At 37.2% G+C, this 18,139-nt stretch overlaps 1 protein-coding gene across 7 annotated transcripts in view; it reads left to right on the top strand.

Annotated features, from left to right (window-relative positions):
- DMD (dystrophin) overlaps nucleotides 1-18,139 on the top strand; it is a 2,248,143-nt gene that overhangs the window by 1,665,893 nt on the left and 564,111 nt on the right. The window lies entirely within an intron of this gene.

The following is an 18,139-nucleotide window of genomic DNA, read 5'->3' as shown; positions in this document are numbered from 1 at the left end:
TCAGCTTTGCTTTTTCTTTTTTGTTTTAGTTTTTTTAATGTTCAAAGTGAATAGAGTAATGAAGCAGCTATTTAGGAACGTTTGGACTCAGGGAAGGCAAAAACAAAACAAAACAAACAAACAAAAAAAAACACCCTTTCATTACGTTCCCCAAAACAGCTAGCTTATTAAACAGCAGGAGACAGATAAAAAATAAAAAGATGCAAAAAAAATGAAACAATGACATGAGAAGGTCAGTGAAACCACTGGAACTGGCAGCATGGCAGTTTCATCACATGTCTTTTGTTTGGGGAAAATGACTATACTGACTTTATTCTGAACCCCTTGCTAACACATATCTTAGAAAAACTGAACATATTTTATCTGTGTGTACAAAAATGCCTAAGGATTGACCTCTTACCTAAGCTGTATTCAGACTGAGAACATCAGTATACAAATTTGCAGCTAACATATTAGTCAACGTATGTGCTTTCTGCTGTTTCATAGCATGATTATTCTTAATTTTCAAGAACAGTAGTGTACCTGCTCATCAGCCAAGAAAAATGGATGAGAACCTCCTTGTCATTGTTAGTTTTTCCTATGGGGACTCACATAATGATAAGTTTGTTCCAAGCTGGAACTTCCCATTGACACCAGTTATACACAGTGCTTTCAAGTGGACTCAGGAATATAGGAAAATGAAAGAATCTGAATGGAGCCAAGGGGAATGATGATTAAGTCAAAGAGAGTGAAAGAGAGTAGGGGAGTAGTTTGTGTAGAAATGGTTTTAAAAAAACCAGAAAGGGGGCGCCTGGGTGGCTCAGTGGTTAAGCCGCTGCCTTCGGCTCAGGTCATGATCTCGGGGTCCTGGGATCGAGTCCCGCATCGGGCTCTCTGCTCAGCAGGGAGCCTGCTTCCTCCTCTCTCTCTCTCTGCCTGCCTCTCTGCCTACTTGTGATTTCTCTCTGTCGAATAAATAAATAAAATCTTTAAAAAAAAAAAAAAAAAAAAAAAAAAAAACACAGAAAGGATGGCAGAATTCAGGGGAAAGAAAATAGAGATTTCATCAGTAATAAGCTCCTTCTAAAAATCAGATTAAGAGTATAAATATGGAATGATGGGATACAAATCTGTATTTTACCCTGGCTGGTTGATGAGTGGAATCTTCTCATCGAGTCATTTTATAAAATTTTTCATTTTAACAATACTTTTGTATCATAAATTCAGTTTCAAGTGGAAATTTCCTACTCATTAGCTAACTTGGCTTACTATATTTTGCCTAACCATCTACTTTCTTGTTCCCTACTCCTTCTAAATCTTGGCTCCCACAGTGAGGCAGCTCATATCCCTTAAGTTTCCTGTCTGATTTTGCTTCTTTAACGGCCAAAGTGAATTCTGTAAACATTTCTGTCATTTCCTTTTCTATCTAAGCTCTTCTGGCCTATGTTCTAAGGACTTCCATGAAGCTATCAGTGATTACCCAAGAGGTTCACTTTGCTTAGTCTAGAGACCACCTCTCATGATACATCCCTGGAGCCTTTGCCTTGAGCATAGAGACAATGTAAACTTTCCCAAATCCCTCATCTCATTTTCCTGCCCTTTGTCCGCCTTTCTTCCAAGACTGTGCCTTTGTTCCTTACATTCCTGGTTTCATTTGTTCCTCACTATGTGAATGGAACCTCTCATGGTGACACCTCTGACCTCTCACCTGGTTGATGCATTCCATATGGCAAACTATGTACTCTACTTTTTCTCTGGGGGATTATTAAGAACTCACATTTAAAGTAAAATTGCAGGGGCGCCTGGGTGGCTCAGTGGTTAAGCCGCTGCCTTCGGCTCAGGTCATGATCTCAGGGTCCTGGGATCGAGTCCCGCATCGGGCTCTCTGCTCAGCAGGGAGCCTGCTTCCTCCTCTCTCTCTCTCTGCCTGCCTCTCTGCCTACTTGTGATTTCTCTCTGTCAAATAAATAAATAAATAAATCTTTAAAAAAAAAAAATAAAGTAAAATTGCAGATCTATGTTGATGCCCACCAGCAAGGTTTTTTTCACCACTTTGTGGTACAAAAGGGAATTGCTCTCTCTCTCTCTTATTTATCTGCAAATGATTCAAAGTAAAGCCAAAAAAAAATTCAAGCAAATAAGATTTCCCAGAAAAGTGTCTTGAAGGAAAGACTCTGCAGACATTACATGTAACCAATATTCTAGAAGAGGCACAGTGACTTAGGCATACCTTGTTGAAAAACAGTCACCATGGTTAAAGACTATTAGTTCCATCTTTTTCTGGAAGGGGGAAAAGCCATTCCCTGACAGGGTCAGATCTTCTGAGACCCCCTGAAAGAACTGCAAGGTTAATATAATCCCATTCATTTCCCCTCAAAGGTAGGTACATGAAGTACCTGTCATGTACCAGACAAAGCATTCTATACAGAAGGAAGAGTTTAGGCAAAGTCCTGTACATTTAATCTTCTAAATATTTTACTAATTTATTCTTATCTTTCAGTCTACCTGGACACCTGTCCTAGCTTGTTGCTCTATTTTTCTGCATCTTTTCCTGCCCCTCCCCCAATATATTCTCTAATTGACAGCCTGACTAATCTTTTCACACCCAGATCAGATATGTCACTTCTCTGCATGCAACCTTTTCAGTGGGTTCCCACTGCACGGAGACTAAAGAGCAGAATCCTTACCATAATTCAAAAGGCCAGTGGGAGCTATGGAAATCTCCTCTTTATTTCTTTCTGATGGATGATGCATTCAAATAAGTGGATTCTGTCATAAAGACACAGATTCCAAATGCATGTGAATGTTGAAAAAGGCAGTTTACTTATAAAATATGTATTACTCCTTTATACAGCTTTGGTTTTGAATACACACTAACTTATTCTCAAGCACATAATAGATTATGAAGAAAAAGTTTGTAGGAATGAATGGATAGACAAAGGGATAAATAAATGAATACATGTATAAAAATAAATTCATATCATACAATCAAATGGCTCTTTATAAGAACTTGCCAGAACAAAAGTATAATCTTGTGTGATATACAGTTCTGGCAATGTTTGTATGCCTTTCTTTTTGTTTTTGTTAAAAGGTGTCCATTTTATGTTTGTAAAGGAATATGTTTCTTTGCTGTGAATAGTATAGGCACAGTGCTCTGCTATATCTCATTTTTTAAAAAATAATAATAGTACCTAATGTTTGCTGAAGCTTTGTGGTTTATAAAGCACTTTTCACATAGATTACCTCATTTAAAATTCCTCTATTTCTTCTTTTACTATGGAAATTCTATTTAAGACGATTTCCTTCTAAAATTAAAGCAATTACACCGTTCTGTTCCTGTATTTCTTAGCCATATGTTTCACCAAGGTATTGTCTCTCTCTTGGGTTTTTCTTCTCCGGATGTATACTTATGATTTACCCAGACGTAAATGGAAATCGTGGGGGTTGTATACAGATTTGTTGTTGTTTTTTTCTTATGAACTCAAGCATTTCGTTTTAAGAGCCGCTGTACCATTTTAGGAATTGCCATTCTAATGTTCAAAGCCAATTTACATGTTTTCTGTGAAACTATTTTGTCATTTGAATTGGGATTGTTAGAATAGAAAGAGTTATTTTTCATCTCCCCCTATTTCACATTATTTGTTGTAACATTTATGAGTTACTGCGGTTTAAATAAGCAAAGATTATCTCAAAATGAGGCCTGGGAAGGGCAATTTGAGTCTTCATGCACTTATATTTCGGCCTTTCAGTCTATACTCCTCCTCCTCCTTTTCTAGTCTAAAAAGTACTTTATAATCACTGATCCTGTATTTAACAGGATATGTGTTAAGTGAACCAGAATTGAGTGATCTTTATTTATTTTTGATCTTATATTTTGCTTTTCTCGAGAGGTATTTGAAAGGGATCAGCTGAGACTATACTTCAATAACTCAGTTCCTCTTTTCCCTTTAGTACAGAAGTCTCACTCTCACAAAGTCTGAAAAACTTTGAACATGGACATTATTTTCATAACATTGTATAAATATATGCAATGTTCATTTATATGTTGGTGACAATTTTGCTTTTGCAGTAGTGCAGAAATTCTCATTTATGATGTAAGAGTTGTGTTTGCCCTTTCCACACATTTATTTCTACCTTCCTATGTGCCAAACTTGGGCTGGACCCTGAATTTAAAAATACATTTCCTCTCTTGAAATCGGTACCTTACAGTGCTGATTAGGCTTGCAGTGGGTAAGAGAGACAAAAAAAAAAAAAAAAAAAAAAAAAAAACAACAGATAATTGCCCAGTAGTGTAATTGCTATGTGCAGAGATAAGAACCAGGTGCTCTAGAAACCATGTTGCGGGGTCCCTCACCCAAACCCAAGAAACAAGGCTTGGTGGAGCGGAAAAGAACAGTCAGGAAAAATGACAAATGATAGTGGCTTCCGAGCCAACTGTTGTGAGTGGATGAGGGTAGAGAATAATCTGTGCGCAGATGCATGTGGGATGTGGGTCACATCACACATGTAGCAGACTCGTGTGTAGCTGTAAGGCTAGACTCTAAGGTTCCAACAGGCGGTAGAAGTCAAGAAGCTGGAAAAGGTCTTACAAGTAAGGTAGAGAATTTGCATTATATTTTGAGAGCAGTGAAAGGGTGACATTAGAGAAATTTAATAAATGATGACAGACTCCAGTTTTCCATCTTCAAAAGTCTTCTCTGACAAAAGTGCTGAAGATTAACATGGAGGGCAGAAGGCCAGTGTTGGAGCAGTGCTTTTCAGTCCTAGCTGAACATTAGAATCGCTAGGGGCAGCAGGGGCCTTTAAAAAAATGCCGTGCCTGGACTCCACCCCAAACCAATGACATAAAAAGCTTTGGGATTAGGGCAGAGACATTGGTATTTTTCAAAGCACCCTGGTTGATTCGATGCAGACAAGGTTATGATTCAGTAAATAAGAGAGTGTGTCAGAGGCTTTTAATTAAAAGCAGTCTGGGGAAGTGACAGCTGGATGATAGAGAGGTTAGAAGGGCGATTAAGGAGGCTGAATGAATGACTTGGTATCTTGGCTAAAGGATAAGGAGGCAAGAGAAATCAGGGATGATTTGTATGTTTCTCTTTGAATGACTAGGTAGGGGCACAGATGTGTGTCAGTGACTGGGGGAGAAGGGTGAAGGCGATGTGATCAAGTTTTGGATACACTGCATATTTAAAATGGATTTAGTAGATGCTTGACTCCGAGGATATGGAGTTTGGGAGGGAGTTTGACTATGATCACTGTAAAGGTGGCCAATGAAGTGATGTAAAGAGATGAACTCACCAGGGAGAGAAAACATCCAGTGATAAGAAGAAAAGATCAAAAAGAGACTTGTAGGGAATAGTGACATTTAAGAGATGAGCTGAGGAGGATAAGGAGCAGCCAGAAAGGTGGCATAGATTCCATACCATGTTGATTGAAAGAAGGTTTCAAGGGGGTCTTATCAATGAGGACAAGTACTGAAGGGAAGTCTGCCAAAATAAAGACTTCAGAATCTCTAACTTGGTAGTGACTTGAATGTCATAGCTACTATCTACAACAATTCCAATGGCAATTTCAATTTCAGCTATTATCTACAATTGCAGTAGCAAGAGTCAAAATGTAGTGACTAAAAAAGGAACCTGAAGTGTGAAAGTGGAAATAGTGCGTATTGACTAGCACTTCTCAAATTTTAATGTGCACACAAATCACCCCTGGAATCTGGCTTAAACATGTAGAATCTGATCAGTTAGGTTTTGAGTAGAAGCCCAAGATACTACATTTCTTGCAAGCTCACAGATAATGCGGATACTGCTGGTACACAGGCCATGCCCTCAGTAGTGCCTGCATAAACCATTCTCCTCTGAGGGAAGACATCAGCTTGGCCAGATGTTGTGTTAGGGCCAAAAGCAAAACTCATTTGTTTGTTGTTTTCTTTTTAGATGAGGTTCTGGACTGAGTTTGAAGATACAGGGTGGGTGAAAAATTGAACCGCTTCTTTTAGGAGGCAGAAGAAATTGGCAGACTGAGTATAGGGAGGTAATTAGGCATGGGTAGGAGAGAGACACTCATACCTCTAGAGAGGACATAAGGAAGATGAGAAATACAGACTAGTCCTCCAATGGATAGGATCTGGCATTTTGCTTCATAGCCAATGTTTGTTTGTTTGTTTTTCAAAGAATTGTTTTATATTTATTTTTATTCCTAAACTTGAATGGCTACACTGTGGTGCGTGCTTGTAAAGAGAGAAGTGAGCCCTCTTTGCTTCACAAGTATAACTTGCATTTTCTGCACTTGTCAAATAAAAGTTTGAGTGACAAGGTATAGGGATGAAATTCGATGTGTGTTCAGGGGAAAAAAATGCCTTTTTTAGTCTACATCTTTTTGAAATTTTTCTCATTCCAGCAAATGCTTCAGTTTTGATGTGGAAATGTACAGTGATGAATGGGTTTTGCTGTGTGCATTGTATGCCATTGACACAGTAATAAATCCACGGTGCTGGAATTGTAATGGTCCCCTTTACTCCATTTTAGTGAACTCTTGCTGACCCCTTTTGAGTTGTTAGTACTTTATTTGCTACATTTGGCACTTAATTAGTTGATAGCTGGGCCCAGTGGGACAGATGGGTCATCCAGTGATATGTTGTGTCACTATCACACCTGGATAGTTCTCTTCTGTCTTGTGAGTCGCCTACGATTATACACTGAAGTATTTTTCACAACTGTAGGTCAAGCTTTTTTCTCCACCATCAGGCTTTCATCTCAACCTATAGGTGCCCTCTGCTAAAGGAAGACATTTTTTGAAATTGCTTTTAATGATCAAATAATACCACATTTCAATATATCCTTTTAAAATTAATATTTAAATAGCTTACATGTTTCATTATGACTGGATGTTGGTATTTTCTTATAATCTGTGACTCTCTGGGCGCCTGGGTGGCTCAGTGGGTTAAGCCGCTGCCTTCAGCTCGGGTCATGATCTCAGGTCCTGGGATCGAGTCCCACATCGGGCTCTCTGCTCGGCAGGGAGCCTGCTTCCTCCTCTCTCTCTGCCTGCCTCTCTGCCTACTTGTGATCTCTCTCTGTCAAATAAATAAATAAAAATCTTTAAAAAAAAAAAAATCTGTGACTCTCCAGCTGGTGGCAAAATCCAGTCCTCCTTTGACCTTAACTCAGTTCAGAGTGGGCATCAGCACTCATTTACCTATGGTTTATAATCACAATAGGAGAATGAGCTTTTTTCCACAGGACTCCTTTTCTCTGTTAGAATGTACAGCATACTTTAAATGAGGTAATATGGTCTCTGACAGTCTTTTGATTATGAAATTAAGAGATCTGCCTGAATTCCACTTCTAGCTCTTCACCATATACATTGGGTATGACTTTCAGCAAAATGTTTCATCATTTTCACTCTAGAAATGCTATTTACTATCTTTTAGACTTACATATTCTACAGATGGTATTATTCTTTGTTTTTTTTTTTAAATATAATTTTTTATTTTTTATAAACATATATTTTTATCCCCAGGGGTACAGGTCTGTGAATCACCAGGTTTACACACTTCACAGCACTCACCAAAGCACATACCCTCCCCAATGTCCATAATACCACCCCCTTCTCCCAACCCCCCTCCCCCCAGCAACCCTCAGTTTGTTTTGTGAGATTAAGAGTCACTTATGGTTTGTCTCCCTCCCAATCCCATCTTCTTTCATTTATTCTTCTCGTACCCACTTAAGCCCCCATGTTGCAACACCACTTCCTCATATCAGGGAGATCATATGATAGTTGTCTTTCTCCGCCTGACTTATTTCGCTAAGCATGATACACTCTAGTTCCATCCATGTTGTCGCAAATGGCAAGATTTCATTTCTTTTGATGGCTGCATAGTATTATTCTTAATTGAAAAGTGGTCTTAGTGACTTAGAAAGCTGCCTGAATAATATGCTGCTTCGTACTTGCTGTGAGAGATCATCTTATCTAAAATTTTATTCTGAAAAATTCAAATACACAGAAAAGCTGAAGGAACCCTACACTGAATACCCATGAACTTACCATCTAGATTCTGCTGTACCACTTCATTCCTTTATCCTCCCATCAATCCTCACCCCCCCACACACACACTTTTTGATGCATTTCTAAGTTTGGAAACATCAGTACCCTTTGCTCCCAAACACTTCAACATGCATTTCATTAATTAGAGCTCAATATTCATTGATAGTTGTTTGTTTGTTTTCCTGTGGCAAAATTTGCATAGTTAAATGCACAAGTTTTATGTGTCCCATTCAGTGAATGTTGATGGTGGGTACAGTAGTGTGACATATGCCTCTATCAAGATACAGAAAAATACTATCACCCCAGAAAGGAAAGAACTTTTGGATGTTAACTAGACTTATTAAGGTGATCGTTTTACAAAATGTACAAATATTGAATTATTGTGTTGTACACCTGAAACTCATGTTGCATATCAGTTTCACCTCACTTAAAAAGTTTTTCCAGAGAAAGGGACCTTTTTTTTTTAGGTTGGCTTGAGTTTATTTTAACTGAATTTTAATGTGGCTGAATTTAAGATTGTCAAGCTGAATCATACCAATGGCCCATCCAGGGGAATGACATATGGCTGTAGATGTTCTCTCTGCTATCCAGTCACTGAGCTGACGAGTTCTTCCCAATAAACTTATAAGGTGAGCCTCTAGCTCTGACAGAAACATCAAGAAACGTGTATTTCACAGACTATTAGAGCTTGTAAGAACCTCAGGGATCATCCAGTCTGCTCACTTTTGCTTTGTGTCTCAAAATCTGAGAACTTCAAGATGCATCGGTGGCTCAGTCAGTTAGGCATCTGCCTTTGGCTCAGGTCACGATCCCAGGGTCCTAGGATCAAGTCCCACATTGGGCTCCTTGCTCAGTGGGGAGCCTGCTTCTCCCTCTGCCAGCTGTTCCCTCTGCTTGTGCACTCTCTCTCTCTCTCTGACAAATAAATAAATAAAATCTTTTTAAAAAATATGAGAACCTCATTGGTGTTATGAAAGTACATAGTTGTCTCTCTTCATCCCTATAGTAGAGAGCAAGGGCCAGACATGCTGCTCAGTGCTTTGTGTTTATTATTTCCTTAATCTTAATAGATTATTAATCTTCTTGTTATTGTTATCCTTATTTTATAGAGAGTAAACTAGTAGTGAAATAACATTATTACTGATTTTTGCCATGTTCAAACTAGCCCTAAATGTTAGACTAATATTATAAAATATTTTTAACTTGGTCATTTACACTAGGTCTGTCTTCCATGAGTTTAAACATAAAGTTTGGCTGTTCCTGAATTCTAGCTTTTTAGGATTTAAAAAAGGAACAGAAATTCAAATTAGTCATAGTGGCTAGGATTTTATCACGTGCCTATAACTCCCTTCCCTTTCCAGTTTTTTGGTCTGAAATGACATTTTTCCCCCCATGTTTATATAGCAGCCACATTCCTCACGTCCTGTTCCTAAATACAGCAAGTGTTCATTCACACTAGATACATTTGACTTCAGGGTTAGTGTGTTTGTTTCTCCCTCTTCTTAAAGGGTTTAAGTTGAAATTCTTTGCAGAACTTAACTATAAATAATTCTTCTAAAGAACCATGTTTGAATGCCATGTGGAAATATATGAAACAAATCTTAATATTCCATATAATTTTTGGTCAGTATTATTTTTACTTACCTGGTTTCTTACAAGTCTTTGAATATCAAATGAAGTACGCTCACATTCCTCAAGGCAGAGATGTGCCCTAACTTAGTACAAGAGTAGGATAATGGTGGTTTCTTTATTCCTTTTATTTTTTCGTTCCCTTCTTGATCACCCCCTAACATTTTGTTGACATTTTAGTCTCAGGGAACAGTCTGTTGCGATTTCCCCATCTCTTTCCCATCTTTAACTATCACAACTCATTATCTTAACTCCCATTGGAATCATTTTCCTTACAGTTGCCCATAGTTAAATCTCTGCCATTCTTTTTTTTTTTTTTTTTTTTAATTGGAAGTGGAGGTGAACCATGAGAGACTATGACTCTGAAAAACAATCTGAGGGGAATGAAGTGGTGGGGGGGTGGGAGGTTGGGGTACCAGGTGGTGGGTATTATAGAGGGCACGGATTACATGGAGCACTGGGTGTGGTGCAAAAATAATGAATACTGTTATGCTGAAAATAAATAAATTTAATTATAAAAAAAATAAATGCAGCCACTGGGGGAAAAAAAAATCTCTGCCATTCTTTACCCATTTCTGACCCATTTGCCTGTGAATCCACTCTACCAGTTTGGTATCTTCTACATGGATTATTAAAGTACCCTGTGCAATCATTGAGATCCACAGTGTGTTCCACCAAGCTGATCACAAACATTTGCTGATGACTATAATCCATTGTTTGGTCTCTGTACGGAGAAGCAGGAACACCTTGGTTCATTATTGTCCTCTATGCTCTTATTTGAATTTTATCTTCACAACAATTCTTTGGATGTACAATCATCATTATTTCAGTTTTGCAGTTGAGGAAATTGAAGTTGTGGTGAAGTATCTTTTGCAAATTAAATTCCATCGCAAATCTAAGGCTATAACCCATTACTAACTGCTAGCCAATGTTTCTTTCTAAAACTTAGTCACAGTAACTTCTAATTCTCTGACTATAAATTCAGTGCAGAAATTGCAGCAGAGCTGTTCTTTGTTCTGTAGCAATGTATATTCAAAAAGGCAATCATTTCATTTTTGTAAATAACATTTTTCCCTAGAAGAGATGTTGTGGGAATTTATATCAGTCAAGAATGTATATTGATAATCAAACATAGCTAGCTTAAAAACATGAAGTGAAAGATTGGTTAGTACTCAATCAACTGAACTGTTTCTTTCTCTGCGGTATTGTGGTTCTTGACATGATTGCTGAGTTTCCAATTTGACACTTCTAGAGATCTGTAAATCAGGACACATGCTGAGTCCCAGTCTGTCATCATGAGTCTTAGCATTGGTTATTTATTTCCCTTTTTTATCCAGCATCTACTTACTGGACAAATCAATTGAGAAGCTTTCCATGATGGCCCTTTGAAAGGAGAAATGCACACATTTGGGTAGCTCTTCAATTACCAACATGCACAGATTGTCTGAGTTTATATGCATATATTTTATTATTATTTCACTTTTGCATGTCAGATGAATCTGGTATAAATGTAAATCTAACAGTATGGGCTCTAGTGACCAAGTACACTGCCATAATATATCTTTGGTCTATCAATAATATTCTGGGTGCAGTGTTGCAAGCGTGATGAAATTCTGTAGTTTGAATTGTTGGCCCAGGCATGGACAATTAGCAGGTCCATCTGATGTCCAGCTACCACAATGGCCCAGCTCCAAAACAACAGCTTCTCTTTGATGATCTGCAGATTTTATGTTTACTTTAATTCCTTGACAAAGTGGAATATATATCACACTTCTGATGTTTTCTTCTGTGTATGCTCCTGCAGGGTCTGCTCTTAGGACAGCTATATCATTCAATTGCAGTGCTTTGTTTCTGTAGTTAAATAACCAAATTGCTGCTTCATTAGTCTCTATGTGCTGATCTGTTTCTGTGAGTCTAGTCTGGTTCATTGGCCAATTAGTATTTCTGAGATGTTCTTTATCACACCAATCTAAGACCTAAATTATATGTATCCTTAACAAAACCATTGCATCTCTTATTATCATTAATATCTGCCAGTGATGCTTATTTCACAGGTTGCAGCCCTTTTGAAAAGATGAATTCTCCAATGTTGTGTGCACAATACATTTTACAAGTCAAATCATACTTCATTAAACTTTTATTGGAGTACAATATACATAAGGGAAAATGCACATGTTATAAATGTTTAGCTTGGTGGGTTTGCACAAACTAAATACAACTGTGTAAACACCCCTCAAATCAAGAAACAGAATAATATACAGAACTCTGAAGCATCTGTCATGTCTCTTTCAGTGACTACCAGTCCCATGAGGATAACCATTATCCTGACTTCTGCAGTCATCTTACTTTTTCCTCTTTTTATATATTATATAAGTGAAATAAAACAGTATGCCCTGTTTTTGGCTGGCTTCTTTCACTCAACATTATGTTTGTGAGATTAATATATACTATTGCATAAGTTGTAGATATTTTATTCTTGTTGCTAGGTAGTATTATATTGGTAAATATACCACAGTGTATTTATCCACTTTCCAGTAGAGGGGAATTTGGGTAGTTTCCAGTTAGGGGAAGCTTCCAATTTAGTACCGGGGACTGGAACACCAGTCAAATATTTTAAATATACTTGACAAGTTGACTATTTAAATAAATCTTATGGTGAATTCTTTTGTAAAGGAAATAGTTTCTCCATAATTTCTGCTCTGCAAAATATATTTTCACATATGGGTATTTATTTCACAAGGGTCGATACTTCTGTTTACTGTCTTTCTAGCATCCATCTCTTTGTACTTATGTTAATAACAATATAATATTTTATTGTTATTAGATTCTGAAGCTCAGTATGTTTTAAGATTTGAAAATACCCATAAAAATATCCTTATCTGAATACTATATGGTGACTAACATAACACAATTTTTGAAAAAAAGGAAATTAGGGAAAGTTAATTTTAGCTATTCAAAGGCAAGAAAATAAATGTGAAGGAAGGGCAAGGAAAAGAAAACAAAAACCAAAACAATAAACAGTTCAAAGATAAAGAAAAAATCCTTATTTGATATATACATATATTCTTCTATATTACACCATCTAGATTTAATTAAAAGCACATACTGAGGCAAAAAGACATGCCAGCAGATTCTCTCTGATCCACTGTCTATTTTAAGAATATTAGAGAAAGAAAGATCATGAATTATTTTTGGCTCACAAGAATCCCCTCACATACCAACAGACTTTTTAATTTATGGATTTTTTTTAAATCAAATGAGAATATTCTACTAGTAAATATGATATTGAAGATGTTCTCTAACAAAAAATATGATTGATGCAGAGGCATTAAATAAGAAACAATGGGTGCCCAGAAAATACTTATTTTGCTTAAAATAGAGATCATGGAAAATAAAGAGGAAAATATGCAATTCTTTTTTTAAGTATTTATTTTAATTCAGGTTAGCTAGTATACAGTGTTATATTAGTTTTAGGTGTACAAAATAGTAATTCAACACTTCCATACAATACCTAGTGCTCATCACAAGTGTACCCCTTAATCTCCATCACCTGTTTCACCTATTCCCCCCAACCTTTCCCCTCCAGTAACTGTCAGATTGTCCTTTATTGTCTGTTTCTTGCTTTGTATCTCTGTCTCTCTTGTTTTTTCCCCTTTTGCTTGGTTTTTCCATTCCTTAAATTCCACGTATGAGTGAAGTCATATGGTATTTGTCTTTCTTATTTAGCTTAGCATTATACTCTCTATATCCATCCATGTCATTACAAATGGCAAGATTTCATTATTTTTTATGGCTGAGTGATATATATGTATATAGATAGATAGATAGATAGATAGATCTCACCTCTTCTTTGTCCATTCATCAGTCAATGGACACTTAGGCTGCTTCTATAGTTCGCCTATTGTAAATAACGCTGCCATAAACATAAGGGTGTATGTATCCCTTTGAATTAATGCTTTTGTATCCTTTGGGTAAATCCCCAGCAATGCCATTGCTGGGTCATAAGGGAGTTCTAATTTTAACTTTTTGAGGAACTCTGTACTGTTTTCCAGAGTGGCCATACCACTTTGCCTTCCCACCAACAGTGCATGAGGGTTCCTTTTTCTCTGCATCCTCACTAACACCTGTTGTTTCTTGTGCTGTTGATTTTCGCCATTCTGATAGGTGTGAGGTGCTCTTTGTAATTTTGATTTGAACTTCCCTGATGACAAGTGATGATGAGCATAATTCTTCAACCAGTGTTCAATATGTAAACTTGAAATGCAACGAAGAGACAGTGACTCATTTTAAAGAAGAAAGACTCAAGGTCCTGAGCAAGAGTTAACTTTGAAAGTGGCATTTTTACATCATTATAAAAAGAAAGTATGGATAATTAAAATAGTCTACATATACAATTCATTTGACAGTTACTGAAAGTATACAAGGCACCAAGCACTGGGCTGTGCACTAAGGGTTTTTTTTTTTTTATTAAATGAATAAAAATCTAACTTAGACTAGCTTCCCTCAGAAGGATGACCTTGAAACAATGATTTGAGTGAAAGTGTTTTATTTGTAAGGTGATCCCATGAAATGCCAGTAAGAGAGTGGCACAGCAAAACAGGGAAAGAAGCCAATAATTGAGCCAATTATCAAGCAGGTTATTGCTATGGGCAACTTGAGTTCAACCCTGATGAGTGAACTCTGGGATGCAGTGAAAAATGCACCTCACAGTTGTCATCCACAAAGGGTAATTATCTTCCAACTCTCATTTATCATTGGCTGATTCATTTGTCAATTCCTTATAGTAAGATTTCCACCACTCCACTAAGATTATCTTTTGTATGGTCCTGAGGGAATTCCATGTGGTCAAATCCAATGGATACTTCTGGCATGGGCTTTGGTGAGTCTGACTATTTGGGTCCAAGTGTTAGCTCTCCCACTCACTCTCTGTATGACCTTATGTCAATTCATTAATGCAGTCTATTTCTTCCTCTGTTCAATGAGAAGTAGCAACAGCAGCAGCATAAACAATGATAACCACTTCATAAGATCATCATAATGATTAAATAAATTAACACTCATACAGAACTTAAAACAGAGTTTTAAGCAGTGTAGATATTCAAATAAATGTTATTATGGCTTTTATTATCTGGCATGACATTTATGGCTTTTCAAACTATTAACCAGGGGCACATGGGTGGCTCAGTGGGTTAAAGCCTCTTTCTTTGGCTCAGGTCATGACCTCACAGTCCTGGGATCAAGCCCCACATCAGGCTCTCTGCTCAGCAGGGAGCCTGCCTCCCTTCCTCTCTCTGCCTGCCTCTCTGCCTACTTGTGATCTCTCTCTGTCAAATAAATACATAAAATCTTTTAAAAAACAGTATTAGCCACTTTTGAGTTTTTGCAATTCTTGTCCATGTTTTTTATGAAAGTACATTTTTTCAGGCATTCCTCCTACTTTGCTAGCTATTCATTCATCTTATTAGCTACTTTTGCTTCATTCTGTCTTTATGTGTTGTATTTCTAGGACTTCATCTTACCCTTATGTTCTGTTCAATCTACATACCATGTCAATGAGAACTCATTGAGGTTTTCATTACTTCTCTGAAGTAATTTCTAACCCTGGATTTCTCTCTCTCCCCAAATACACAGCTATACCATTATCCCTTCAGTCCAAGTGACTAAAATGATAATCCTATGTAGACGATTCTCAAAACCTCCCACTGAATAGGTCCAAAATGGAATTCATTATCTTTTCCCTGAAATGTTGTTCATCCTTTTTCTTTGGGTAGATACTGAATGATGCCTTTATCTGACAGGCACCAACCAGAAACCAGGGAATCTGTCTTGACTCCTTTGTTTCCCCACTGCTAAGCATAATGCCTGGTTATCTAGTAGATGGTAAATAAAATGGTGACTGGCAGGCTAGATGAATGGATTGACAGGTAGGTGTGCTGGGAGGGGTAGAAGGATTGTTGAGCGAGTCTATAGCCTGTAATTGTATTTAGTTAAATATTATCTGATGATCATGTACAGTTGAAGGTCAAGGATGAGAAAGCATACCCTTAGTGGGATACATACACCAATGAACCAGTTTTCCTTACTACATTACATACACATGACCCCTTTGGGATGAATACTTTTGTCATTCTAACTGAACAAGCACTCAAATTGTATATTTGTCTGAAATAATGATCTGGGCTATGAAAGTTTCCTCCTCTTGCCACAGTGAAGAGACACATACTCACATAATAGGAAGAACTATCTTAATTTTTTCTCCTATGATGGACTTCTTAAATATAAAGATTATGTCTACCTTATGAACTATAAGATGTAGGAAATATTCACTGGCATGAATGCAAATGGCTTACCATATTTATATCAAAAAAGTTTGCTAGCATAATAAAATATCACTAATCAAGGCTGATTGATGCAAAAGCAAATTGGGATCAGAGAATTTTTTTAAGGAAAGCCAATTTTATTATTTCCATATACATGTAGTATATAAAAATGGGCTAAGAAAAAAGGTACCAACTATGCAGAGTAAAATAACTGGCCATGATAAGTTGAAAAAATGGTATGTAATTGGAATATCAGTTATTTCTATGACTGACGGGGAATTATTTCAGAATATGTAAAGACATATTTTAAACAGCATTCTTCTAATAGCATTTATACTATTAATTTTGTGAACTAAAGATTAAATAGAAGACTAATTAATCACTGTAAATCTTACCTTAAATAGATGCTATACTACCCTGTGGGGCAATAACAACAATGAAACAAACAATAAAGAAGGGTGCTCAAAGAATATAGAGAGAGACTGACATTTAAACAGAGGTCCGTGTGTTAACTCAAGTTGGAATATAGTATGCTGTCTGGTTTTGCAATAACAAGCAAGCACCCAAACAGAAATGAACTCCCCAAAATAGTCATTTATGATGAGTGCCACTCACCTGGTTTTACCTATTTTAGGTACCAGATTCTTGATTTCATGTCACAACCACTAGTCTTCTAGGGTTTGTCTAGTTTTCATCCTTATTTTCAGAAAATGTCAAGTACTTCTTTAACTCTTAACTTTATGGGGGCAAAAATAGGGTAAATGAAGAAGGACTAAATTTACATCATGCAGTATAATTTTACAGTATTGTGCTGTGTACATTTTATTTGTCTATCCATACCCCCTCTTCATCCTTTTCTTCTTTGGCCTCTACTCCGAGGGGCTGATCTCTGTCATCCCTGGACTCATATGCCCTCTGGCTTCCAGTTGGTATACCCCAAGGAGGGAGAGGACAAAGTGAGATCAGGATATTTATTCTCCTGGTTCTCCCTAGTGGAGTTGCCTCAGGCCAATGGTGTCCCTTGGCGAAAGGTCACTGAGCTTCTCAAGGTGGATTCTCCTTGTCATTCTCAGCTTCTGGCTACTTTTCCCTCCTCTGATTTTCTGGTCCTAGATATAGTAACAGCTCTACTGCTTCAAGTCCCAATATCTTGTGTTCTCTTTGGTGATTTTCCTACATAAATAAATCTTTCAGATAATCCAGGCAGATCAGAGAAAAATGTATATCAAGCTAAGATACTCCAGAAGACAGTGGGGAGACATTGAAGGGTTTAAATGAGGGAGTGGGATGATCAGATTTATGTTCATTATTACTCTCTTTGTAGTGTGGAGGTTGTATTACAAAACAGAGACTTGAGACAGGGGGCTATAAAGTCTACTGCAAACATGTGGCAAAAAAAATGATAGAGTTTTGCAGTGGGAATATGTGAAAAGTGGGAAGGAGTCCTATGTGAGAGAAATTAGTAACCAATTATACATGGTATTCATTGAGACCTCAAGAAAAATCTAGAATGTCAGGTTTTGCTTAAGGGATAAAGTTGATAGCGGGTTTATTACTTATTTTCCAAGACATTATTTCTATTTTATGAAATCAACTTAAAGAAAAGATAATGTGGTCCGTAAAAGATAAAAACAATGTGGTCATGTTTATTTTTAATCTAAAATAAAGTACTTCAGAGCAGAATTTATAGAACATCTCCATCTTTGACTCACAATGATACAAAAAAAAAAATGATACAAAAAAAGACAATATAATCCTGTCTTACTTACAGAATATAACGAGTATGAATTCTTAGATATGGTTATAAAAAATTTACGGTAGGCCTGTCTGCTCTTGGGTTGCCCCAGAAGAAGACCAGAGCATGTGGTTTCTTTGGCAATTGAGGGAAATATCAGTAGGGAAGTGGGTAAGGCTTACATATTCATATCCCAATATGTACTATCCGTCCTTGGTTCTAGGCTGCTCCTGGGAGGTAGGATGTCAGGAATCATCGATTCCCTGGTATATCTAGCCTGCAACTTAGGTGGCAAAATGAATTCTTTGTGGCACTGCAAATCCTTCAAGGAATGAACTGCCAGTGATAGTATCAGAAGTCAGGTTGTTGGGGACTGAAGCAGTAAGGGCAGAAGGATTCAGGCAGTCTGCTCTAGGACCTTTCTAAAAGA

Source organism: Mustela lutreola, chromosome X, assembly GCF_030435805.1.
Source record: "Mustela lutreola isolate mMusLut2 chromosome X, mMusLut2.pri, whole genome shotgun sequence".
NCBI classification, from domain to species: Eukaryota; Metazoa; Chordata; class Mammalia; order Carnivora; family Mustelidae; genus Mustela; species Mustela lutreola.
The sequence above is the reverse complement of the archived record's forward strand: the minus strand, read 5'-3'. Positions and strand labels throughout refer to the sequence as shown.